Source organism: Schistocerca piceifrons, chromosome 9 (assembly GCF_021461385.2).
Source record: "Schistocerca piceifrons isolate TAMUIC-IGC-003096 chromosome 9, iqSchPice1.1, whole genome shotgun sequence".
In the NCBI taxonomy this organism is placed as follows: Eukaryota; Metazoa; Arthropoda; class Insecta; order Orthoptera; family Acrididae; genus Schistocerca; species Schistocerca piceifrons.
The window spans coordinates 36,515,847-36,543,421 of NC_060146.1; positions in this window are offsets into that span (position 1 = coordinate 36,515,847).

Here is a 27,575-nt window from a genome sequence, read left to right on the forward strand (position 1 = left end):
TGCCAGTATTAAAGTTCCAACACTCGTATACTCTTAATACCTTATCCTCTTTCTCAGTTCTACAAATCACTCGTTACCGAGGACACTGAGTTAATTTTTCAGGTTAGCAAATGAGAAGTTGCGGTACGCAGAATGGAAACCAAACTTCATCGCTATGGTCCTGACAGCAGCCAGTTGTGTTTGTAGTGGCTAATGTGTGTGTAGTGTGGGCGTTCACTGGTAGTGGAAACGAATTAACATAGTTTATTAACTAACTCTTTACAGAACCAAATCGTACACTACGGATAAACCAAATGAGGTTGTTCAGTTTTGAACAGACTGGCTTTGCCACTCAATGAATTGTGGAGGGTATTGATCGTAAATTAATTTATTGACGCCATCGAAGCATCATCATCAGAGAGACAATGAAGTAGAAAGACAACCCACACAAATAAGGAAGGATAGGAGCACAGCAATCAGTTTTTATTACTGTTGCACATACGGACTTCAGATGTAAATAGCCATCTTCAGTGCTAAAATACAAGGAAATTACGAAATCAGAATTTATTTACATAAAACTGTAAGTGAAACACCACGTTATTAATAGGAATTGACCATTTTTGTCAGCATACCATCTGAGTGAGTTATAATCCAACGTACTCCCAGCAGTAGATACGACTTTGTTGGAGTTCAGACAGAAGAAAACTGAGGTGCTTGTTTACAACAAGTAGAGCAGTTTCAGTTTGCGTCATGTAGTGTTAACGAACGACCTCTATATTCCAATAACTAACTTAGTGATATATTAGTTAAATGTCCATTTTTATTCAATAAAATCAGCAAGTGTAGTTTTATATCATCTTTAAAATACATCAGGAAAGGACGATTTACGATGTTTCCATTCATATTGTTTTCGTGAAGTTATCCAGCAAATGTTATGCGTAAAATCGTTAACGGCTTCATACAATTGTCCCTTACAGAATTGTTACATCACATTCGAAATAAAAATTCAAAAAACGTTTTTTGGAGATCGTCTTGATAATATATGGTTACATACCAATCGGAATTCGTCAAAAGCCAAATCACTTGTATCAGAGTGGTAAATGTGTAAATGTCGGCCGGCCGGAGTGGCCAAGCGGTCCTAGACGCTTCAGGTTCGAATCCTGCCTCGGGCATGGATCTGTATGATGTCCTTAGGTTAGTTAGGTTTAAGTAGTTCTAAGTTCTAGGGGGCTGATGACCCCAGATGTTAAGTCCCACAGTGCTCACAGCCATTTTTTTTGTAAATGTGTGACTAGGGCCTCCCGTCGGCTAGACCGTTCGCCGGGTGCAAGTCTTTAGATGTGACGCCACTTCGACGACTGGCGCGTCGATGGGGATGACATGATGATCAGGACAACGCAACACCCAGTTCCTGAGCGGAGAAAATCTCCACCCAACCGGGAATCGAACACTGCCCTTAGGACTGACATGCTGTCTCGCTGACCACTTTTTTTATTGTTCTCATTTTGTTCGATTTTGTTCGTTGCATTTGTTCGGTGCGGATGTCCCCTGACACCCGTTCAAGTGCAGTGCTCAGCCGTTGACTCAGTTTTTTTTTATTACAGAGGGCAGCTGACACTCTGACCGAACACGCTGAGCTACCGTGCCGGCAACCATTCAGCTATCGGGGGCGGACATCAGAGTCATTAATGATCCACTAAATAATAAACTGAAAATAAATAAAAAAGTTGATACTATTCGTTTTGAGGAGCTCTTAACACCACAGTAAAATACAGGAGATGAACGTGTGCTTTTTTTAACCAGCTACAGTTAATAAAACCATACTAACGCCTATGATCTGCAACAATAAAAAAAAGAAACAATGGGATTGCGACTGACTGCTGTGTTCCTGTCCTTCCTTACAGTAATTTACAGTCGCTGTGCAGAGACGTTCCGTATCGAATCAAAGCTGGTGAAACCACACAAAACCGAGCGCGAAAGATACTAAAAGTGTAGTTCTCACATACGTGGAGCCAGGTGCGAAGCACCACAGCTACCTCGCTCCGCGTATATGAGAACTACACTTTAACCACCTTATGCGTCCGCCTTTGTGTGGTTTGTTTTTATACTTGATTCAATGTCCGACGATGGTGTACCGAAGTCGTCAAAAAATTAATCCCCATCAAACACTTTCCACAGTTCATTGTTTGCCAATTCTGAATGGTCGGCTGCCTCGTAGAAGGGGCATTTCTCTACCAGGTGAAGCAGCCTGGCCTTGTGTTCGGGAGGATGGAGGTTTCGGCCATCGTGATTTAGGTTTTCGCTGAATTACTTCAGGCAAATCCCGGGATTACTGTAAGGCAATGGACGAATACCTGTTCCATCGTTATCAAAGCAGGTTAATGTGCAGACAGTCTCCGCCAACACGCAGCGGTTTGGAGCTGTGATGTGGAGCTCTCGCACTGACGGCCCCATCGCAGGTTAACTGTTACAAATACAGTAATTTCATACACCTGAAGATGCGATTTTAAATTCCCGAAACAGGTCGTGATTTAGATAAATAATTGGTACAGTGATGCACATCTCTCTAAAGAAATTATGTCACTGTGTGTGAATAATGTACTGTTTTCGTAAATTGCAATGCCTTTGACGCCTCAAATAAGCTTGTAAAAGTAATGGTACAATTGGAAATTTGTGGTTAGCACTGTGGGACCAAACCGCTCAAGTCATCGGTCCCGGGCTTATTCGTTACAATATAATTCTGGCACGGTCACTGAACCTTAGCAGCTATGTTCAAAGTGATATATGTATTATGACTTTTGAACACTATTAAGGTAAATACATTGTTTGTTCTCTATCAAAATCTTTCATTTGCCAAGTATCCCTATCAATAGTTAGTGCCTTCAGTGGTTAGAATCCTTTATTCAGCTGGCAGTATTGGCGCTCGCTGTATTGCAGTAGTTCGAGTAACGAAGATTTTTGTGAGGTAAGTGATTCATGAAAAGTATAGGTTAATGTTAGTCAGGGCCATTCTTTTGTAGGGATTTTTGAAAGTCGGATTGCGTTGCGCTAAAAATATTGTATGTCAGTTTAGTGTTGATCAGAATAAGTAAAGACAGTAATGTCTAAGTACGTTCTGTTTTGCTCAGCTGTTTGAATATTAAATAACGTAGAGGTTTATCAGCACAGTAAATCATTAATTTTTCTAAGGGGACGTCTCATAGTTTTTTTTTTTTTTTGTCATCAGTCTACTGACTGGTTTGATGCGGCCCGCCACGAATTCCTTTCCTGTGCTAACCTCTTCATCTCAGAGTAGCACTTGCAACCTACGTCCTCAATTATTTGCTTGACGTATTCCAATCTCTGTCTTCCTCTACAGTTTTTGCCCTCTACAGCTCCCTCTAGTACCATGGAAGTCATTCCCTCATGTCTTAGCAGATGTCCCATCATCCTGTCCCTTCTACTTATCAGTGTTTTCCACATATTCCTTTCCTCTCCGATTCTGCGTAGAACCTCCTCATTTCTTACCTTATCAGTCCACCTAATTTTCAACATTCGTCTATAGCACCACATCTCAAATGCTTCGATTCTCTTCTGTTCCGGTTTTCCCACAGTCCATGTTTCACTACAATACAATGCTGTACTCCAGACGTACATCCTCAGAAATTTCTTCCTCAAATTAAGGCCGGTATTTGTTATTAGTAGACTTCTCTTGGCCAGAAATGCCTTTTTTGCCATAGCGAGTCTGCTTTTGATGTCCTCCTTGCTCCGTCCGTCATTGGTTATTTTACTGCTAAGGTAGCAGAATTCCTTAATTTCATTGACTTCGTGACCCTCAATCCTGATGTTAAGTTTCTCGCTGTTCTCATTTCTACTACTTCTCATTACCTTCGTCTTTCTCCGATTTACTCTCAAACCATACTGTGTACTCATTAGACTGTTCATTCCGTTCAGCAGATCATTTAATTCTTCTTCACTTTCACTCAGGATAGCAATGTCATCAGCGAATCGTATCATTGATACCCTTTCACCTTGTATTTTAATTCCACTCCTGAACCTTTCTTTTATTTCCATCATTGCTTCCTCGATGTACAAATTGAAGAGTAGGGGCGAAAGGCTACAGCCTTGTCTTACACCCTTTTTAATACGAGCACTTCGTTCTTGATCGTCCACTCTTATTATTCCCTCTTGGTTGTTGTATATATTGTATATGACCCGTCTCTCCCTATAGCTTACCCCTACTTTTTTCAGAATCTCGAACAGCTTGCACCATTTTATATTGTCGAACGCTTTTTCCAGGTCGACAAATCCTATGAAAGTGTCTTGATTTTTCTTTAGCCTTGCTTCCATTAGTAGCCGTAACGTCAGAATTGCCTCTCTCGTCCCTTTACTTTTCCCAAAGCCAAACTGATCGTCACCTAGCGCATTCTCAATTTTCTTTTCCATTCTTCTGTATATTATTCTTGTAAGCAGCTTCGATGCATGAGCTGTTACGCCGATTGTGCGATAATTCTCGCACTTGTCAGCTCTTGCCGTCTTCGGAATTGTGTGGATGATGCTTTTCAAATGGTTCAAACGGCTCTGCGCACTATGGGACTTAACATCTGTGGTCATCAGTCCCCTATAACTTAGAACTACTTAAACCTAACTAACCTAATGACATCACACACACCCATGCCCGAGGCAGGATTCGAACCTGCGACCGTAGCAGGCGCGCGGTTCCGGACTGAGCGCCTAGAACCACTAGACCACCGCGGCCGGCATGCTTTTCCGAAAGTCAGATGGTATATCGCCATACTCATATATTCTACACACCAACGTGAATAGTCGTTTTGTTGCCACTTCCCCCAATGATTTTAGAAATTCTGATGGAATGTTATCTATCCCTTCTGCCTTATTTGACCGTAAGTCCTCCAAAGCTCTTTTAAATTCCGATTCTAATACTGGATCCCCTATCTCTTCTAAATCGACTCCTGTTTCTTCTTCTATCACATCAGACAAATCTTCACCCTCATAGAGGCTTTCAGTGTATTCTTTCCACCTATCTGCTCTCTCCTCTGCATTTAACAGTGGAATTCCCGTTGCACTCTTAATGTTACCACCGTTGCTTTTAATGTCACCAAAGGTTGTTTTGACTTTCCTGTATGCTGAGTCTGTCCTTCCGACAATCATATCTTTTTCGATGTCCACATTTTTCCTGCAGCCATTTCGCCTTAGCTTCCCCGCACTTCCTATTTATTTCATTCCTCAGCGACTTGTATTTCTGTATTCCTGATTTTCCCGGAACATGTTTGTACTTCCTCCTTTCATCAATCAACTGAAGTATTTCTTCTGTTACCCATGGTTTCTTCGCAGCTACCTTCTTTGTACCTATGTTTTCCTTCCCAACTTCTGTGATGGCCCTTTTTAGAGATGTCCATTCCTCTTCAACTGTACTGCCTACTGCGCTATTCCTTATTGCTGTATCTATAGCGTTAGAGAAGTTCAAACGTATCTCGTCATTCCTTAGTACTTCCGTATCGCACTTCTTTGCGTATTGATTCTTCCTGACTAATGTCTTGAAATTCAGCCTACTCTTCATCACTACTATATTGTGATCTGAGTCTATATCTGCTCCTGGGCACACCTTACAATCCAGTATCTGATTTCGGAATCTCTGTCTGACCATGATGTAATCTAATTGAAATCTTCCCGTATCTCTCGGCCTTTTCCAAGTATACCTCCTCCTCTTGTGATTTTTGAACAGGGTATTCGCTATTACTAGCTGAAACTTGTTACAGAACTCAATTAGTCTTTCTCGTCTTTCATTCCTACCAACATCTACAATTCAAGCAGCAGCTGACGACATCTAAACTGCACTTTAACCTTCCGAATACAAATAAATTGAATGACTGCGAAACAATGAAATAAAACCATGACAATTAATCTGTCGAGTTGTTTCATACCTTTATTAGCCACCGAGACGTACGTTGCAACACCACATATCTTACATTCCGCTTCAAATTCACTTCTCCTTTTCTTGAAAGCTGGATAATTGCAGGAAAGAACATCAGAAAATGTACACTTTCGTTTAGGCATAGCCAAATATTTTACGTAACTCACTCGGTTAAAAATTACACCCACAAATCACACGTGGGCTACAGGAAGGTAAACCAATACACAGCGGAGATACGAAACGAAAAATTTAAATAATCGATATTTGCGTTCTCTTATAGGTAGACGAACGATAACATCGGCGATCATGGTGCCACCTACTAACACCGCCTTCGCGCGTGTTTATCACGAAGGCTGTGCCAATAGTTATAGTATTTAAGAAAAGAGCGGGACGAATTGTAAATGTAACTGTATGACGCTCAACTTTGCGAAAAAGCCGGGCACTGTAAAAATCCGCCCGGATCCCGGACAAAGAGCTAAAAAGGAGATGTCCGGATTAAAAAATGGCTCTGAGCACTATGGGACTTAACTACTGAGGTCATCAGTTCCCTAGAACTTTGAACTACTTAAACCTAACTAACCTAAGGACATCAGACACATCCATGCCCGAGGCAGGATTCGAACCTGCGACCGTTGCGGTCGCGCGGCTGCAGACTGTAGCGCCTAGAACCGCGACCCCAGCCGGCTGTCCGGATTAATCCTGACGTCTGGTCACCCTAAGCATGCGTGGCATAGCGTATCCCAGGACAGAAATGGTCGCATGTACGATCGGCTGGATGCCAGAACGAGCACCTGCATTGCCGCTCGTCGGGGCTACACCACGTATATGGGTGTTTCAGCATGAGTAGACACCTGGTACCACAAAACCGCTTGCACTAGTGGTCCACAAATGTAATCATTTCATGTGCTCCATATGCACTGTTGCAACAGTAAATCTTGAATGAATTAAGAACCGCTAAACGGGTGCACTTTTTTCCGGCAGCGCATAATGCCGAGTCCGGCTCCCGTTTTCGGACCTGGCGACCCAGTCTGTGAAAGCTGGGCGGCGGAGTGTGGCAGCCGCGGGCTCGCAGGAGGTGTGGCAGGGTGAAGCGCGGGAGCTGCAGCCGCTCGGCCGTCTGTGGCAGGCAGTCCAGAATAGCCCGGCCGGCGCAGGGAGCAGGCAAGGCCGCGACGCGCCAGCCGGTCGACCTTGCGCGCCCCGCCGCAGGTGACTGACCAACGCCCTCCCCTCTGCGCGCCTCGGCCGCCGCACAGTACGGTACAGCCAGCGCGGTACCTGCTGCCTCACCCCCCGCCCCCCCCCCCCGCAGTCCCCCTATCGCTGTGGTGGACTGCGCGCTCCTCCTCAAATGGTCTTGGCAGAGACAATCTAGCAAAAGTGAACTACAGGGCAGCTACTCACGCACGTCCAGTACTCATCGTAAGGCAGCGAAAGTTGGTCGGTAAGTTAATGCGCAACCGATTACAGTTGCAATTTTGGCCACCAGGTGCAGATATGGCGCTGCACACTATATGACGATAGAGAGCCTGTATAGGGTTAGAGTGGCCAACCGGACGATACGGTGGCCATTTTTCTACCAAACTGCGGGCGGGACTTCTGAATGGCCAGTAGTGGAGTACACACTCACAGAATCAAAAGCACAAGACAACATACCGAAATCATCCGTTAAATGCCTTTGTTTATAGGAATAATTTTCACACACCCAGTTTACAGGTCTGTTTTCAAATTTAACTATGTATGTTGCAAGTTGTTTTATATGTAATATAAAGCAAAAACGACTTACTTAGCATAGATAAGAGTACTTGGTTGGTTTCCACAAGGCTCCTGTGTGATTTATGTCAGCCCTGTTGACTGCGACTGCCCACTGCTTTCGTCTTTCTTCATTGCGTGGAAATGCTAACATGCGAAATCCACCTCCGCCTCTATAGGAACAACCAAATGCAGCACAACCTGGCATCGTTTACGAACGTCTGCAGAACGAATTACAGATGTCAAAAACAATACTGTACAATTACTAACGTGTTTACTTCAAACATGTAGGCCTACCGAATTCATCACAAAACGCTTCATTATTTCAACTCGTATTTAAGATCGCAAACGCCAATTACGTACTAAAAACGATACACAACTAAATCGAACATGCATGCACAACGCATAACAAGTCTCTCAATAATTCAGATACCTTTTAATCGTTTCCACAAGTCCTCTGAAGTTCAATTCAGCTCAAAAGCACGGCGAACATAGGAAGCGCGAGAGACGTTTGGCACCATTTTTCTGCCAAAGCTAATCAACGAATCACGGGCAACTTCACCTATGGCCACTCACTCTGTATACAGGGTCTCTATATGACGGTATCTACACTGCCATTTGACTAGCCGTACCGTCAGTGAACACTATGGCTGTCGGGAAGAGGGACAGTTTTCTGTGAGCAGCAGAATTACACTGCTGCATTTAGAGAGTATCATCGACTGAAATGTACGATGTCATTAAATGGTTTAATGAAAATTGAAACCACAGTTGAGCTTGATGTGACACGTGTATGAGGAAGGCGTCGTATCCTGGCGGACGATATTGACGTGGTTTCTGTTGCTGTAATTCAACATGCTGTAGCGTTCATGCACTGTCACGAAAACTGCTAATCCCATGGTCAACAGCACGGCAAGTTTAGTGATCTATTTTACATTGGTTCCCATACAAGATCCAGATGCTGCAGCAAGTGAAACCTCTTCATCCATTGGCTAGGGCCTCCCATCTGGTAGACCATTCGCCAGGTGCCACTTCGGCGGCTTGCGCTTCGATGGGATGAAATGATGATGATTGGGACAACATAACACCCAGTCCCTGAGCGGAGAAAATCTGGGACCCAGCCTGAAAAGGACCCGAGCCCTTAGGAGTGTCATTTTGTCGCGCTGACCATTCACCTACTGGGGGCAGACTATCATTTCATAATCACCATCATCATTCGTGACAGTGAATGGATTGGACTGTGTACAAAATTGTGATAAAATTGGTACTTTGTACGGGCGCTGATGACACCGCAGTTGAGCGCCTCACAAACCAAACATAATCATCATCATGATCATCAACATCATCATCATCATCATCTTGATCCGTATCAGTACTTCCTCCTTGGTTTCCGGCACAATTCGAAGTTGGTGACACATGGCTGGGCATTATTTTGTGGAGGGACAAGGTGTAGGGAATATAGAGAACTGCCACATTTGGGGTACTGTTAAACCATGTCCTGTCCATGAAGAGTCAATGCCCTCCCCATGTGGGACTGTGTGGTGAGAAATCACAAATATCTTTACGCTCAGTCTGTTCGTCCCCGAACAGAAACGATAAACTTAGATGGCCTGTCAGGTGCACTGTGACGCCTGCACGTTATCGAGACTTTCTTCTGCAGCATGTGATTCCTGCTTTGGAAGAGCGCAACTGTTTGGAAACATGCAAAAAGAGGCTCGCTCAGAGAAAGACCTGCTTACTGCAACCTTCCACAAAAGTGTTATCTCCAGAGGTTTTCCAGATGTGTGACCTGCAAGATCACCTGATCTGAACCCATGCGACTTTTGGCTCCGGCAGTATCTAAAAGACCGCATTTACCAGGGACGCATTCGGTTTCTACCTGATCTGAAGGCCAGTACACAGCATCACGTCGCTCAGATTCCACTGTAAATGCTCGACCAACTGTTGACATCTTTTTAGGGCGGCATCTCGTCAACATATTTGAACAAATTGTGTCAGCGGCGGTTAAAAATGAAAGCAACATCATGGCTTTCTCATCTGTTTCATCTTTTATGCCCACGTCCCGTTCGTAGTCCATTACATAGGAAAAATTTCTGTTCGTCTTTCTTGCATTCACAGAACCAGACTTGCTCCGGGTGGCCAAAATGGGAACTAATTTTTCCAGTGAAAATTGGTTCCGCGTTAACGCATTAGAGTATCTTCAATTTTTATAGCCCTGTCTTCCTGACTTGCGTCTATTACGAGTGTTATTCGGAAAGTAAGGAACGATCGGACGCGAAATGGAAACCACAGTGAAAAATCCGATGAAGTTTTGCACTGGTGTGTTGGGCAGTGTCTTTGGTATGCCCGTCAATCGCGTTATGTCCTTCTTTTCAGTTCTGAGCACACAGGGAGCAAATAAAGATACCTAGAACAATAGTGTCTCCCGTCAAGTACGGGGGCCTGGTGAGAAATTTCGCCTGAAGCTATGCAGCCAACATTACATAACTGTCGTGCGTTGTTTTCTTCAAGACAATATTCTCAGCCGCATTCTGCATGGGCCAATGAAGATGCTCCTGCATCGTCTCCAATTGGAAATGTTCGATTACCCACAATACAGCCCGTAATGTCTCTGAGTTTGATCTCTGCTCACATGAACCGCTGGCTATGAAGACAACTTTTTGTCGCAGACAACGAGCTGTAGGCAAGCGTAGAGAATTTGCGAAAGCACTGGCGGCTGCCTTCTATAATGAGGGTATTAGAAAGTTGGTACAACGCTACGACAAATTTCTAAGTCGGATCGGCGACTACAAAGATCAGTAGCTGGAAGTTGTAGCTAACTGTTGCAAATAAAACAGTTTCGATTTTCACTGTGGTTTCCATTTCGTGACCTATCGTTACTTACTTTCCCAATAGTCCTCGTATTACAGTATACTGATAATTTTTACTTTATGGACCGTCTGACTGCAACTGAAAAAACACAATTTTCGTGCCATATGCGTTTCATCTTTATTTTCTGCAAGGCATCTTCAGTGGCAGGTTGCGTGGACGATTTTCTACATATTACGTTTCTGTTGCATTTATGGTGTTGTACCTCTTCTTATAAATGCCAATTTGCAGTTTTTTTCCTTATCCCGCATTTCACGGCGCTAGGAACTGAACACTTGTTTGGATGCAATATTTTGGTTTGTGTTGCCTTGCAGAAAATAATGGCGTATGGCACGAAAACTGTGCTTCACTCAGTTGTAGTGAGACGGTCCATAAAGTAAAAACCATCAGTATACCGTAGCTTTTGTGGTCTAGTCGTACTTTGGAAGTTGGTGATCGCTATTCACCTCCATCATCTTACCTGAATTTCCCTTGAAAGGCATACGGGACCTGTATTTACCCCTTCCAAAACGACTGTGAGCGGCTTTGGATGCCAACGATTTTCCTGCACCGTATTAGGCAAAGATAATGTGTTGTGTTTTGATCTTTCCACATCTTTCTCCATTCCCCTACTTCTACATCTATGAACGCAAAAGACGACTCGCGCAGGAAGTAACACTCCCTCTATTTATGAAACGGTTCAAGATACACTGAAGTGCCAAAAAAACTGGTATAGGCAGGCCTATTCAAATACAGAGAAATGTAAACAGGCAAAATACGGCGCTGCGGCCGGCAACAAAAATTGGTTCAAATGGCTCTGAGCACTATGGCAGGGTGTATACGACCCGGGACAACCGGGAAATCCGGGAAAAACCCGGGAATTTTTTCAGCTGGGAGAAAACCGGGAAAAACCCCGGAATTTTTCGGAATTCCGGGAATTTTTCATTGTTTTAGCTTTCAGTTAAATTTTTGTAATTTTGACTGCAGAATAGATTCTCTAGCAATGAATGTTGTTATATCCTGCTACTGGAGAATGATAGTGCAGCAATAAAATATAAAAGAGAGGGAAAAAAAATAAAACTTTAGTGGCAAAGGAAATGTGCAATTTACAACAACAAAAAACCGTGCACGCACAAGCGTCTGCAAATAGCAAAAATATGTCAAATGCCGTAGGGCGCAGACTGTAATTCTTCGTAACAATAAACTGCTTGCTATGAGCATGACGTCACAACTGTTCACATTAGGTTCGTTTGACCAATTGCCATCGGTCTGTTGCGCATGCGCATTTGACTCGCGTGTAAGCAGTACCTTCTCCCGCTACTTGAAGTTTGGCTGTTAGCTGTATCGGTAGTAGCAGCAAGCAGCCAGATGCAAACGAGAAAAATTTTTCTCGCGCGCCCTAGCTGCCAGATTCACGCTTGCACAGAGTTGTTGTGGGGAGGGGGTTAACCTGCACGTGACCCGTGTTTACGTTAAGTGATTTCGCTGCTTCTCTTCGTGTACAGCTCCCATGTCAAATGAAAACAAAACGGATTTCTGTGGCCGGGAGCTATCAAGCGAATTAAAATACATTCACATAATTACGGAGGGCAAAAATATATTATTAATTTCAGTTTTCTGATTTTATTTTGTTTCCAAGTTAGTAGCAGTCAAGCATTTGCAGAACAGTGAAGTTATTTTTGCAAGTTTGGTAAAGAAATTTGGGTTGATTAATCTTTCCGCCGAGGCGATCATTTTATTTGAAACGAAGTGTTTCATTCTACAGTATTGGCTAGTTCCAACTGTTCGCTGAATTTCAAGTGCACGTTATCATCTTCTGCCATATATGGCATTATGCCGTAATAAATAACCAAAAATGAGATCGTAGAGTACTGGTACTCCAAGAAAATTTACATCCCAAAAACCACACTGAAAAACTTAATATCAGATGGGACCTACTTCATTGTGAATCTGGAAAAAGCCAATTTGCACTTCAAGCCGGATTATGCATTTTAGTATGGTTTACGAAATTCCGATGCGCTTTGGAGTATCCTCTGATGCCCTGTTTCTTTTATGGTGTAATGTAAGCTCTCTTAGTGCTTTATACACACGAACATGCGGGCTTCCTAGACCACTGCAGTTGCACACGCACAATAATGCCTGTTTTCTGGCGCTCTCTGGCAACTGGTAAATCGAACCTATTTCTAACAGTCTCTGGATAGTATTGCGAACGGTGGTTAGAAAAGCGTTACTTTCAAAGTAATTCTCTTTTTACGCAAGATGAATTATGTTACGTGTGAGAAAGTGGGATGGATATCTAAATCACAGAGCGTTCGAAACTGAACAGTTTGAGGACCAGCCACTTACAAGAATTTCGAGCCGAGACATTTATGTCATAATTTTAAATTTACTGGCGCATTTGTATGGTGTATCTTAAAGTATAACACACGCAAAAAAAGATCAATATTACATGTGAAAGCTTAGGTTCTGTTGTAGCGTGTTAATCTTACAGAGTAATATTATATGTGAAAGCTTAGCTTTTCTTGTAGATATACGGTACTGTGTACATTAATGTAAACCGTTAACTTTTCCTCTTGCGTGTTCGCGCCAGGTAACCAGTCATCTTGCTATTGGCTGACTATAACACGTGTCCTATGCTCTGAATAGCTGCTGTCATCGGCTGGCGAGATCTCGTGGCTTGAGATATGACTCGCTTACAAAAGGACGTGGCAACCTCGGTTTCAACGCTCCGGAAACTAACGCGCTGTGTTTGGTGCAATTCGAATTTATACTTTCGTAATACGAAAATATGCAGCGTATATTTTGCTGCAAATCGAAGGTCTTTCCAAAACTTCTCTCCTTTTTTTTTTTTTTTTATTAAAAGTCTCTCCAAAACTTCTTTGCCCCGTCTTTTCTTTTTTTTCCGGGAAGTTCTATGCGATTGTATAAAACGTTAACCATTCAAAGGATTGATAAGTTTTACAGTTCCGAGGGAAAATCTACGGAAAACCTACTGTGACTTAGAACAGAAAAAGTGTATTTTCGCCCGGGAAAAAGCATATTTTTTAAACGGGATATCCGGGAGAAATCCGGGAATAATCCGGGAATTTTTTTCCTTGTCCCCGTATACACCCTGTATGGGGCTTAACTTCTGAGGTCATCAGTCCCCTAGAACTTAGAACCACTTAAACCTAACTAACCTAAGGACATCAGACACATCCATGCCCGAGGCAGGATTCTAACCTGCGACCGTAGCGGTCGCACGGTTCCAGACTGAAGCGCCTAGAACAGCTCGGCCACATCGGCCGGCTCCTGGTCCCCAATTTTTTTGTTAATTTTGACGCTAACTAATTTTCTGTTCTCTTCACTTTGGTGGTTTACTTGAAAGTACGGCTCATTGAACTGTGCATCAATTCGAAATGATCCTTAGTCCTTTCGGAGATTCACTGAGGATACCAATGTCATCTGCGAATCTTGGCACTGATATCCTTTCATTCTGAATTTTTATTCTACTCCTGAGAGTGCCTTTAATTTTCGCTGTTGCTTTTTCAATGTACACGCCTAACGGTAATGAAAAACCACTTGATGGTTGCCCTTACACCCTTTTTAACTGTGGACTTCTGTCTTGGTTTCCCACTCTTATTGCTCCGTCTTGGCTCTCGTATATAACCTGTTGTTTTCTATAACATTTACACATTGTTATGAGAATTTCAAATATCTTGCATCACTTTACGTCCTGTATCACATTTTCTAGGTCGACAGATCGTATGAAAATGTTTTCTTAAGTCTTCTGTCCAATGGCAATCGCAACGTCGGAACCTCCTCTCCGGTGCGTTTACCTTTCCTAAATCCAAACTGATTGTCATCCATCACATTCTCAATTTTCTATCCTACTTTTTTTCTGTATCTCGTCGGCAGCTATGTAGCTGATTCTGCAATGGTTATCGTTCTGGCCTGCTTTTGATGTCTTCTAGATGATATTTTTCCAAAAATCCGTTTGTGTGTCTTATACATTCTACACACTTCTTGGAGTAATATTTTGGGCGCGGGTCCCCTTCCCTCCCACCTCCCCCCTCCCCCCGATTAAATTTTATATATGTCGTCTGCATTGTTGGATTTCAAGACTTTCAATCTCTGATTCTAATACGAGATCCCCTCTGTGTTCCAAATCAACTACCATTTCATGTTCTGTCATGTCAGTCTTCTCCCTCGTAGAGGCCTTCAGTGTACTATTTCCACCTATACCGCCCCCCCCCCCCCCCCTCAATTCTACGTTCGGCAGTGGAATACCTTTTGCACTCTTAATGTCGGCTGAGTTCCTTTTAATTGAACCTACATCCACCCTCTGCGTGACAACCGTTCCTTACACTTACCAGAGGTGGTCCATGTTGACCAGTTGGTCGCAACAGCTGGCGCGCAGCTGCAGAAGGTAAATTATTTAAGTTTTCACCATGACAAAAGCAACGCTACCGGTTCACAGAACTGCACGTGGAACTTACACTATGTGATCAAAAGTATCCGGACACCCCCAAAAACATACGTTTTTCATATTAGGTGCGATGTGCCGCCACCTACTACCAGGTACCTCAGTAGTCATTAGACATCGTGAGAGAGCAGAGTGCGCCTTCCGCGGACCTCACGGACTTCCAACATGGTCAGGTGATTGTGTGTCACTTGTGTCATATGTCTGTACACGAGATTTCCACACTCCTAAACATCCCTAGGCCCACTGTTTCCGATGTAACAGTGAAATAGAAACGTGAAGAGACACGTACAGCACAAAAGCGTACAGGCCTACCTCGTCTGTTGACTGAGACAGACCGCCGACAGTTGAAGAGAGTCGTAATGTGTAATAAGCAGACATTACACAGGAATTGCAAACTGCATCAGGGTCCTCTGCAAGTACTACGACAGTTGGGCGGGAGGTGAGACAACTTGGATTTCATGGTGGAGCGGCTGCTCATAAGCCACACATCACGCCGGTAAATGCCAAACGACGCCTCGCTTGCTGTAAGGAGCGTAAACATTGGACGATTAAATAGTGAAAAACTGTTGTGTTTAGTGACGAATCACGGTACACAATGTAGCATCCGATGGCATGGTCTGGGCCTGGCGAATGCCAGGTGAACGTCATCTGCCAGCGTGTGTACTGCCATCACTAAAATTCGGAGCTGGTGGTGAAAATGGTGTGGTCATGTTTTTCATGGAGTGGGCTTGCACCCCTTGTTGTTTTGCGTGGCACTATCACAGCACAGCCCTACGCTGATGTTTCAAGCACCTTCTCGCTTCCCACTGTTTGAGAGACATTCGGGGGTGGCGATTGCATCTTTCAACACGATCGAGCACCTGTTCATAATGCACGGCCTGTAGCGGAGTGGGTAGATGACAATAACATCACTGTAATGGACTGGCCTGCACAGAGTCATGACCTAGCCTGCCGCGGTGGGCGTGCGGTTCTGGCGCTACAGTCCGGAACCGCGGGACTGCTACGGTCGCAGGTTCGAATCCTGCCTCGGGCATGGGTGTGTGTGATGTCCTTAGGTTAGTTAGGTTTAAGTAGTTCTACGTTCTAGGGGACTTATGACCTAAGATGATGTTGTCCCATAGTGATCAGAGCCATTTGAAATCCTGGCCTAAATCCCACAGAACACCTCTGGGATGTTTTGGGACACCGACTTCGTGTCTGACCTCAACGACCGACATCGATACCTCTCCTCAGTGCAGCACTCCGTGAAGAATGGGCTGCCATGCCCCACGAAACCTTCCAGCACCTGATTGAACGCTTGCCTGCAAGATTGGAAGATGTCATGAAGGCTAAGGGTGGGCCGATACCATATTGAATTCCATCATTACCGAAGAATGTCGCGACGAACTTGTAAGTCATTTTTACGCGAGTTGTCCGGTACATTTGATCACGTAGTGTACCTGGACTGGCGGAACACTCAGACACCGTCTCGCATACCCACTGGCTCTCTAAATCAACCGACCTTAATCCCATAGAAAATGTCTGGAATTATATGGAAGAGCGGGTGAAAACGTACGGCCAGAAATTCCTGCAATTGCTCAGATTGATAGCTCAGCGATATCAATGAGTGGCGTTTGCCTACATGCGATTCGAAAGTTTGGGGATGTATTTCTATGTAAAGTTTAAGACAATAGTCCAGATGATGGCGGGCGCGGACGCCTGTGTATGTGTGTGTGTGTGTGTGTGTGTGTGTGTGTGTGTGTGTGTGTGTGTGTTCGGAGTGTACAGACGCTCAACGGCGGGATTACCACCGCCGTTACGAGTATTTAAAGAAGCGAATGGGTATAAAATGGCTAAAAAGAGCTCATACATTGAGGCGGAGAGCTACAAAATGATACTCACTTATTCTCACCTCATTCATATTGACACACCTTAAGACTTTGAAGGAAGGGTGAAAAGTGCTATACATGGGATTAAAATATAAGTAAAACGACAGGGTAGCTAAAATAATGACACAGAAAAGTCTGACTAGCTGACTACTTACAAAAGACATGAGTGAGCTTGTCACGCTGGTAACACATGGAGAATACTTCCCTAAAATTTTAAGAAACAAGTTGGACACGTCATAAAACCCGACAACTCTCACCACATTCATTTGAACCTCACATAATCCGTCGGCAAATCCGCCGCTGCCCTCTGGGTCTTTAATGAAACACAGTGTAATACGAGTACAGCGTGTCACACTGTGATGCGTGCTCCACGGGCACCGCACGTCGGATGGCTGTCTCGCCTGTCTAAGAGTCCACACGTCGCAGGACCGTGGCCTGTGCGGCGTAAAACCGCCGCCACGCGGACCGTGCCTTTGAAAGTCAACATTGAGCGTGTTGCTGATCGCTCAGCGCTGCCATTTGTGCATACGGTACGTGGGCTCTAACGTGGTATAGGCGATCGCAACGCACTCAAGCGGCAGTTGTTGGCTGTCTCATGGTCGTAAATTACACTGTTCGCGAAACGGGCGCGCGTAAAATTCCTGTATTAGCTCTATTAAAATGTACGTTTCCTCCCTTGTCCATATGCTAGTCAGGTTGTTTTCTCTGTAGTATACACAAATAAAAGCTGCAGTATCCCTGAACATGTTATAAGGCAAAAAGGAAAGTACGACGTCGAGGCAGTAAGGAAATCGGTGCGTAAAAGTTCCGTTACAAACAGCGCGCTATAAATTTACGATAGAGCTCCACATCAGGTAAAAATTATTTCATCACTCTCACTTTTTTGTAAAACGCTAAGGTATTCTTACTTGATCACTCTTCCCGTTCAGTAGCTGAAGCTTTACAACAAAAATGGCTCAAATGGCTCTGAGCACTATGGGACTTACCATCTGAGGTCATCAGTCCCCTAGGACTACTTAAACCTAACTAACCTAAGGACATCACACACATCCATGTCCGAGGCAGGATTCGAACCTGCGACCGTAGCGGTCGCGCGGTTCCAGACTGAAGCGCCTAGAACTGCTGGTCCACAACAGGTCGGCCAGTTTTAGAACATCCGAATTTCAAAACGTAAAAGAAAGCAGCGTAAAATGTCTTACAAGTAGCGCAAGCTGTCCTGCAGATTAAGCCAATCTAACGAATTTACTCTTCAAACAGAGCGCACTTATAATTACATAACAGCGAATATCGAAATATATGTTTGTGTTAAATTAATAGGGTAGTACCTGAACGTATTAAAAACGCGAAAGTTAGAAAAAAAATTGCAGACACGAATTACAAACACATTCGACTCTTCCTTATAAATTTATAACGCTACTCTTTTCTTTGCATTTTGTTCGTTATTTCGTCCTAGCGGACGTCACATGACATGCCTTGAAGCTTGTTGGCGATCCCTTTTATTCCAGAGACCAGCCAGGTCTCTGACCGAACACGCTGAGCTACTGTGCCGGCACCCATTGAGCTCAATCGACCACGTGGTGGTTGTGATTAGTGTTTAACGTCCCGTCGACAACGAGGTCATTAGAGACGGAGCGCAAACTCGGGTTACGGAAGGATGTGGAAGGAAATCGGCCGTGCCCGTTCAAAGAACCATCTCGGCATTTGCCTGAAACGATTTAGGGAAATCACGGAAAACCTTAATCATGATGGCTAGAGACGGGATTGAACCGTCGTCCTCCCGAATGCGAGTCCAGGGTGCTAACCACTGCGCCACCTCGCTCGGTGACCACGAAGTTTGGCGGACTAAATACACTACTGGCCATTAAAATTGCTACACCAAGAAAAATGCAGATGATAAACGGGTATTCATTGGAGAAATATATTCTACTACAACTGACACGTGATTACATTTTCACGCAATTTGGGTGCACACATCCTGAGAAATCAGTACACAGAACAACCACCTCTGCCCGTAATAATGGCCTTGATACGCCTGGGCATTGAGTCAAACAGAGCTTGGGTATCGTGTACATGCAGCTTCAACACGATACCATAGTTCATCAAGAGTAGTGACTGGCATATTGTGACGAGCCAATTGCTCGGCCACCATCGAAACGAGGTTTTCAATTGGTGAGGGATCTGGAGAATGTGCTGGCCAGGGCATCAGTGGAACATTTTCTGCATCCAGAAAGGCGCGTACAGGACCTGCATCATGCGGTCGTGCATTATCCTGCTGAAATGTAGGGTTTCGCAGGGATCGAATGAAGGGTAGAGCCACGGGTCGTAAAATATCTGAAATGTAAAGTCAACTGTTCAAAGTGGCGTAAATGCGAAGAAGAGGTGACCCAGATGTGTAACCAATGGCACCCCATACCCACACGCCGGATGATACGCCAGTATGGCGATGACGAATACACGCTTCCAATGTGCGTTCACCGCGATGCCGCCAAACACGGATGCGAGCGTCATGATGCTGTAAACAGAACCTGGATTCATCCGAAAAAATGACGTTTTGCCATTCGTGCACCCAGGTTCGTTGTTGAGTACACCATCGCAGGCGTTCCTGTCAGTGATACAGCGTCAAGGGTAACCGCAGTCCATGCTGCTGCAAACGTCGTCCAACTGTTTGTGCAGATCGTTGTTGTCTTGCAAACGTCCCCATCTGTTGACTCAGCGATCGAGACGTGGCTACACGATCCGTTACAGCCATGCGGACAAGATGCCTGTCATCTCGACTGCTAGTGATACGAGGCCGTTGGGATCCAGCACGGCGTTCCGTATTACCCTCCTGAACCCACCGATTCCATATTCTGCTAACAGTCATTGGATCTCGACCAACGCGAGCAGCAGTGTCGCGATAGGCTACAATCGGACCTTTATCAAAGTCGGAAACGTGATGGCACGCATTTCTCCTCCTTACACGAGGCATCACAACAACGTTTCACCAGGCAACGCCGGTCAACTGCTGTTTATGTATGAGAAATCGGTTGGAAAATTTTCCTCATGTCAGCACGTTGTAGGTGCCGCCACCGGCGCCAACCTTGTGGGAATGCTCTGAAAAGCTAATCAGTTGCATATCACAGCATCTTCTTCCTGTCGGTTAGCTTTCGCGTCTGTAGCACGTCATCTTCGTGGTGTTGCAATTTTAATGGCCAGTAGTGTAGCTGGCATCTTGTCGTGTCCTGAAAGTTTTAGTCGTACCTGTATTACTAACTGGAATTTGATTACAACAAATTGTACCAACAGCAATGCGTTTTTGATGGATCCTCAGCATGGCGTTGCCTTCAAATGGTATATTCTCATAATACGCAAGTTACAATAGTTCTTTTACCATCAGTATTATTTTTCTCGTCATTTTAGTGCAACGAGTCGTACAGTTAAGGGAAAGTTTTCGAGAGATACGGGATTTCCTGGTACTCAGCTGTTTCAGCTGGAAGCCAATAGGGTGCCTCGCAGCTCTGTACTGAAGGGAGATGACGTAGATGGCGTCCTGGCACCTCACTGGTCAACGTTCAGAATATCTGACATGTCAGATACTGGTCTGCACGTCCGGAAAGACTCCCCAACGCGCTACTTCATTCTCTGGCGTCACAGACTCGGACCGCTCAATGTTCGGATGCACGGTCCGTGGGCCGACGGCTTTAGGAGGAGCTCGTCTCGCCTGCGTGGCCGGAAGGACGTCGCCACGGCCGCGCATTGGGCTCTACGAGGCGCAGCTTATTTTGTGTCACTTCCAGCCGCTCATCCACCCATCGACATATGACTGTACGTCAACAGCGAGCGACAGCATGCAAGGGAGACGCCGGCCGCGGTGGTCTAGCGGTTCTAGGCGCTACAGTCTGGAACCGCGCGACCGCTACGGTCGCAGGTTCGAATCCTGCCTCGGGCATGGATGTGTGTGATGTCCTTAGGTTAGGTTAGGTTTAAGTAGTTCTAAGTTCTAGGGGACTGATGACCTCAGATGTTAAGTCCCATAGTGCTCAGAGCCATTTTTTGCAAGGGAGACGGCACACTGAAGTAACTGAGGATTACGACACGCTGCCTTGTTTTAATTTTCTCTTTCTGTGTGAGTGATTTTAATACCTATCTTCGCAGTTCAAACACCTACCATTAGACACTGGACAGTCAAAGAAACTGGTTATCTGCGTAATATCGTGCAGGGACCCGTGAGCACGCAGAAGTGCCGCAACAGGACGTGGCATGGACTCGACTAATGTCAGAAGTAGTGCTGGAGGGAATTGACACCATGAATCCTAAAGGGCTGTCCATAAATCTGTAAGAGTACGACGGGGTGGAGACGTCTTGTGAACAGCACGTTGCAAGGCATCCCAGAGATGCTCAGTAGTGTCCATCTGTGGCGACTCTGGTCGGCAGCGGAAGTGTTTAAATTCAGAAAGTGTTCCCGCAGCCACTCTGTAGCAATTCTGTACGTCTGGGGTGTCGCATTGTCCTGCTGGATTTGCCCAAGTCCGTCGGACTGCACAGTGGACTGAATGGATGCAAGTGATCAGGCAGGATGCTTACGTATGTGTCACGTGTCACAGTCTTATCTAGACGTTGTCAGGGGTCCCACATCACTCAACTGCACACGCCCAACACCGTTACGCGGTCTCCACCAGCTTCAACACTTCCCTGCTGGCATGCAGGATCCATCTACCACGAGCTTGTCTCTATATCCATACACGTCCATCCGCTCGATACAATTTGAGACGAGACTCATCCTACCAGGCAAAATGTTTCCAGTTATCAACAGTCCACTGTCGGTGTTGGCAGGCAAGGCGTAAAGCTTTGTGTCGTGCAGTCATAAGGGGTACGCAAGTGCGCCTTCGGCTCCGGAAGCCCATATCGACGACCTTTCGTTGATTGGTTCGCACCCTGACACTTATTAATGGCCTAGCATTGGAATTTGCAGCAGTTTGCGGAAGGGTTGAACTTCTGTCACGTTCAACGATTCTCTTCAGTCATCGTTGGTCCCGATCTTGAAGGATCTTTCTCCGGCCGCAGCGATGTCGGAGATCTGATGTTTTACCGGGTTCCTGATATTCACGTTGCACTCGTGAAATGATCGTACGGGAAAATCCCCACTTCATCGGTACCTTGGAAATGCTGTGTCCCATCGCTCGTGCGCCGTCTATGACACCACGTTCAAACTCACTTACATCTTGGTGACCTGCCATTGTAGCAGCAGCAACCGATGGAACAACTGCGCCAGACAGTTGTTGTCTTACATAGATGTTGCCGACCGCGCACGCCTATTCCGGTTTCGTTGGCCCTCCGTGTATATCAACAGACTATCTGCAACGTTCAGCATATGGCTGTACCTATACGTAAGGCCAACTCTTTCTCTATCTTCTCCTTTACTTTAGCCATACGTCTCTTGAAGAAACTACCTCTTAATCTGTGTCTTGTCCCAAACCACTTTGTGTTGAAGAGGTGATTAAATTTCTCCCTGTTAGCAGTGCCCTGTCAGCATTTGCCACAGCTGTCTTCATTCTGTCCAGCAGTGAAACCGCTATCTCTCTCACACTGTCGACACTATGCATCCTTTCCGCGTTACTGTGCATCTCCGTTTTTTTAACCGCTGTCTCACCTGGTAACTTAACTCTGGTTTTTTTTTCTCTCCCCCTCTTACGGCAACCAGTCCACATCTTCGCCAGAGTTGATTCGTTTTGTACTGTTACCGTGTATTTCTGTTGTTGTTGTGTTCTTCAGTACGAAAAGTGGTGTGATGCAACTGTGTTCGGTTGTCTGTTCCTTGTGAAGCTGCCGTCACACCGAACGTCAGTGTTCAGCGAGTCGAGATTCTGACGTCGCAGCTTGGAAAAGAAAACACGTTGTGGAGTCTTTTCAAACGTGCATTGCAACAACTAGCATGTCAGATAATCTGAACGTTTCTTTGAACTTGGAGCATTGAGATGGAAGAACGCCACCTACGTCAAATGGCACCGTCTCTCTTCAATACATATTGTCTTTGACTTGAAATCTTCTTCTCGCGGATTATATACGAATGTTTGCTGTTTCAACGTACCACTGAACTTAATTGTACGATGTGTTGTAATAAAATTACGGGAATGGTCATACAGGTGATTGAAGAATTTTCCATCTGTAACTTGCGTGTTATGAAAGCATGCCATCTTAAGGCATCGGCACGTTGAGGCTCCATCAGAAACGCATAGTTCTTGGTGCAATGTGTTGTAATTAAATGACAGTCAATAACATATCTACGATTAAGGCTCCGAAGCGATGTAAGATGCAAAGCATTCCCGTTCATCTTCTAAGGTCGGTGTAGCGTAATGAGCGGAGATGCGGACTTGTAAGATAATGTGTGATGGTTCTGTTCATAAATAACATATAAATAACATTTCTGCTACCAGTCACGATTTTAATTTATTCATATTGTACACGACGCTTTTCGGGAACTGATTCCTATTTTCAAGTGTATTTTCTGTTTGTACTATGAAACGTCCCCTTAGAAAAATTAATGAATTACTGTGCTGATAAACCTCTACGTTATTTGATTTTCAAACAGCTGAGCAAAACAGAACGTACTCAGACATTACTCTCTTTACATATTCTGATCAACACTAAACTGACATACAATATTTTTAGCGCAACGCAATCTGACTTTCAAAAATCCCTACAAAAGAATAGCCCTGACTAACATTAACCTATACTTTTCATGAATCACTTACCTCACAAAAATCTTCGTTACTCGAACTACTGCAATACAGCGAGCGCCAATACTGCCAGCTGAATAAAGGATTCTAACCACTGAAGGCACTAACTATTGATAGGGATACTTGGCAAATGAAAGATTTTGATAGAGAACAAACAATGTATTTATCTTAATAGTGTTCAAAAGTCATAATATATACACTCCTGGAAATGGAAAAAAGAACACATTGACACCGGTGTGTCAGACCCACCATACTTGCTCCGGACACTGCGAGAGGGCTGTACAAGCAATAATCACACGCACGGCACAGCGGACACACCAGGAACCGCGGTGTTGGCCGTCGAATGGCGCTAGCTGCGCAGCATTTGTGCACCGCCGCCGTCAGTGTCAGCCAGTTTGCCGTGGCATACGGAGCTCCATCGCAGTCTTTAACACTGGTAGCATGCCGCGACAGCGTGGACGTGAACCGTATGTGCAGTTGACGGACTTTGAGCGAGGGCGTATAGTGGGCAAGCGGGAGGCCGGGTGGACGTACCGCCGAATTGCTCAACACGTGGGGCGTGAGGTCTCCACAGTACATCGATGTTGTCGCCAGTGGTCGGCGGAAGGTGCTCGTGCCCGTCGACCTGGGACCGGACCGCAGCGACGCACGGATGCACGCCAAGACCGTAGGATCCTACGCAGTGCCGTAGGGGACCGCACCGCCACTTCCCAGCAAATTAGGGACACTGTTGCTCCTGGGGTATCGGCGAGGACCATTCGCAACCGTCTCCATGAAGCTGGGCTACGGTCCCGCACACCGTTAGGCCGTCTTCCGCTCACGCCCCAACATCGTGCAGCCCGCCTCCAGTGGTGTCGCGACAGGCGTGAATGGAGGGACGAATGGAGACGTGTCGTCTTCAGCGATGAGAGTCGCTTCTGCCTTGGTGCCAATGATGGTCGTATGCGTGTTTGGCGCCGTGCAGGTGAGCGCCACAATCAGGACTGCATACGACCTAGGCACACAGGGCCAACACCCGGCATCATGGTGTGGGGAGCGATCTCCTACACTGGCCGTACACCACTGGTGATCGTCGAGGGGACACTGAATAGTGCACGGTACATCCAAACCGTCATCGAACCCATCGTTCTACCATTCCTAGACCGGCAAGGGAACTTGCTGTTCCAACAGGACAATGCACGTCCGCATGTATCCCGTGCCACCCAACGTGCTCTAGAAGGTGTAAGTCAACTACCCTGGCCAGCAAGATCTCCGGATCTGTCCCCCATTGAGCATGTTTGGGACTGGATGAAGCGTCGTCTCACGCGGTCTGCACGTCCAGCACGAACGCTGGTCCAACTGAGGCGCCAGGTGGAAATGGCATGGCAAGCCGTTCCACAGGACTACATCCAGCATCTCTACGATCGTCTCCATGGGAGAATAGCAGCCTGCATTGCTGCGAAAGGTGGATATACACTGTACTAGTGCCGACATTGTGCATGCTCTGTTGCCTGTGTCTATGTGCCTGTGGTTCTGTCAGTGTGATCATGTGATGTATCTGACCCCAGGAATGTGTCAATAAAGTTTCCCCTTCCTGGGACAACGAATTCACGGTGTTCTTATTTCTATTTCCAGGAGTGTATATCACTTTGAACATAGCTGCTGAGGTTCAGTGACCGTGTCAGAATTATATTGTAACAAATAAGCCCTCGGTCACAAATATTAAGTCAAAAATTGACCTGGTTTCAACGCTACTATGAGCGTCGTCTTCAGAATTAGACCAACTGTTCTAAAACAGCCCTTAGCGGCTCGCCATCTGACAAGTGTTCATGACGTCGCCTTTCCGGCCAAGATCTTTTTTAATATGTGACTTGTAAGTGCTGCATCTTTTCGAGTCAGTACAAACTTTAATTTTATTAATGTACTATATACCTAATGTTTTAGTACAGTTAGTCTAATTCTGAAGACGACGCTCATAGTAGCGTCGAAACCAGGTCAATTTTTGACTTAATATTTGTGACCGAGGGCTTATTTGTTACAATATATATATATATATATATATATACATATATATATATATATATATATATATATATATATATATATATATATATATATATATATATATATCAGTTCATGACATCCAGTCTTACAAATTTACTCTTTCTGATGGACACACGTCCAGATCATCCGCTCTCGAATCTCCGCCATCTCTCTCCCCACATCCACCACTGCTGGCGGCTCACCTCCAACTGCGCAACGCTATGCGCTGTTTACATCCAACCGCCCAACACTACAATAGCAAATATTCCAACAATGCCAACCAGCCACAGACTGCACACAGCACAGCCAGTGATTTTCATGCAGAGCGCTACGTGGCGTTACCAACATAAAAACCTAAACGGCCTACTTGTAGTACTATGCCATATTTACGTAATGTTTTCGATCTGTGAGGTTCTACTTTGTTTTGTAGACATTATTGCAATACATAAAAACGCGCAGTTTTTAGTTAGTTATTGATTTTTATATGTAGTTATTTGCTAAATTTGGAAGAACTTGTATTTACAGTTTCCTTACGGTCCATCTGTACAGGGCCTCACACGTTAGACATCACACACAAATTTATCGTGTGTGAGACTTTGCACAGTTGGAGCGTAAAGAAACCGTAAGAACAATTTCTTCCAAATTTGCCCACTAACTACACACAAAAATTGATAACTAACTGAAAATTGCACCTTTTTTTATATATTGCAGTAAAGGCAACAAAAGGAAGCAGAACGTCACACATCGAAAATATTACATAAAAATGGCATAGTACAAAGAGGACAAAAACATGAAAATGGGAATCAGTTCGGGAACAACGCGAATAAAAGAAAATCCTCACTGGTAGCAGAGAAGTTACTTATGGACAAACCCATTGTTTTCACAGTCGCAGGCTTCCGCAAAACTATTTATAATGGATAAAATCAGTAATGTGCGATGTTTTGCGGGTTCGCGCCTCGCTACATCCTAATTTGTTGTTACTCATCTTCGCGTTTCCTAATAGGTTGTGATACTCTCTTATTAATTTAATAGACTTAATTAATTCTGTAATTTTCGACGTTATGTAAATGTAAGTGCCCTCTCCTGGAGGAGTGAATTTGTTCAACTGGCTCGGTCTACAAGACTTGCATTACTTGCAGTAAGATATTTTGCAGTTTGTTGGTTCAAAGCTTGTATTTCACACGTTGTAAAGAGTCTGTTACTGAATGGGAAGAGTAATCAAGTAATCAAGTCAGAATGGCCTTAGAGGTTTACTAAAAAGTGAGAACGATGAGGTAATTTTTATGTTATGCGGAGAACTGCTTTAAATTTGCACCTCATTATTTGCAATGGAACTTTTAAAAGCTGATGTCCTTATTGACTGGCGGTACTCGTAGTACTTTACTCTTCGCTTGATAACGTGTTCATGGATATCGAAGTTTTTATTTATGTCTACTACAGTCAGAACAACGCGATTAGCGTATGGGCAAGCGAGGAAATGTGTGTGTTTAACAGAGCTAGCACGGGGATTTTGCGCCAGTGCTTGTAGTAACCAGTATGATCTGCGAGCCAGATACAGCCGATAAGTGACGCTGCGATCTCGTATATCACGTTGAGAGACACGTACCCTGCGCCGTATTCGCTTCTTTTTTGAGTGTTCAGCAGCAATGTGAACTCGGCACGATCAAAGTCGACGAACGGTCCGTGTGCCGACAGCGTAAGGCTGTTCGTCTGTGCATAACTGCCGCAACACACGCCCATTTGAGCCTGCTTGCTGTAAACACGTCTTGATCTCCCTGTACAGTTTTAACCTCCCACTCCCCCCCCCCCCCCCCCTGTACCACGTCCCATACACACATACTCACGCACACACACACATTTCCCTCCAGTATCAAACCGCTGATTCCTCACTGCCTCACTAAGTATCCCAGCAAGCTATCCCCTCTTTTAGTGAAGTTGTTCATTAAATTTCTTTTGCCGCCAATTCGATTCAGTGCGTGTTCATCACTCACGGGTTCTACCCAACTAATCTTTAG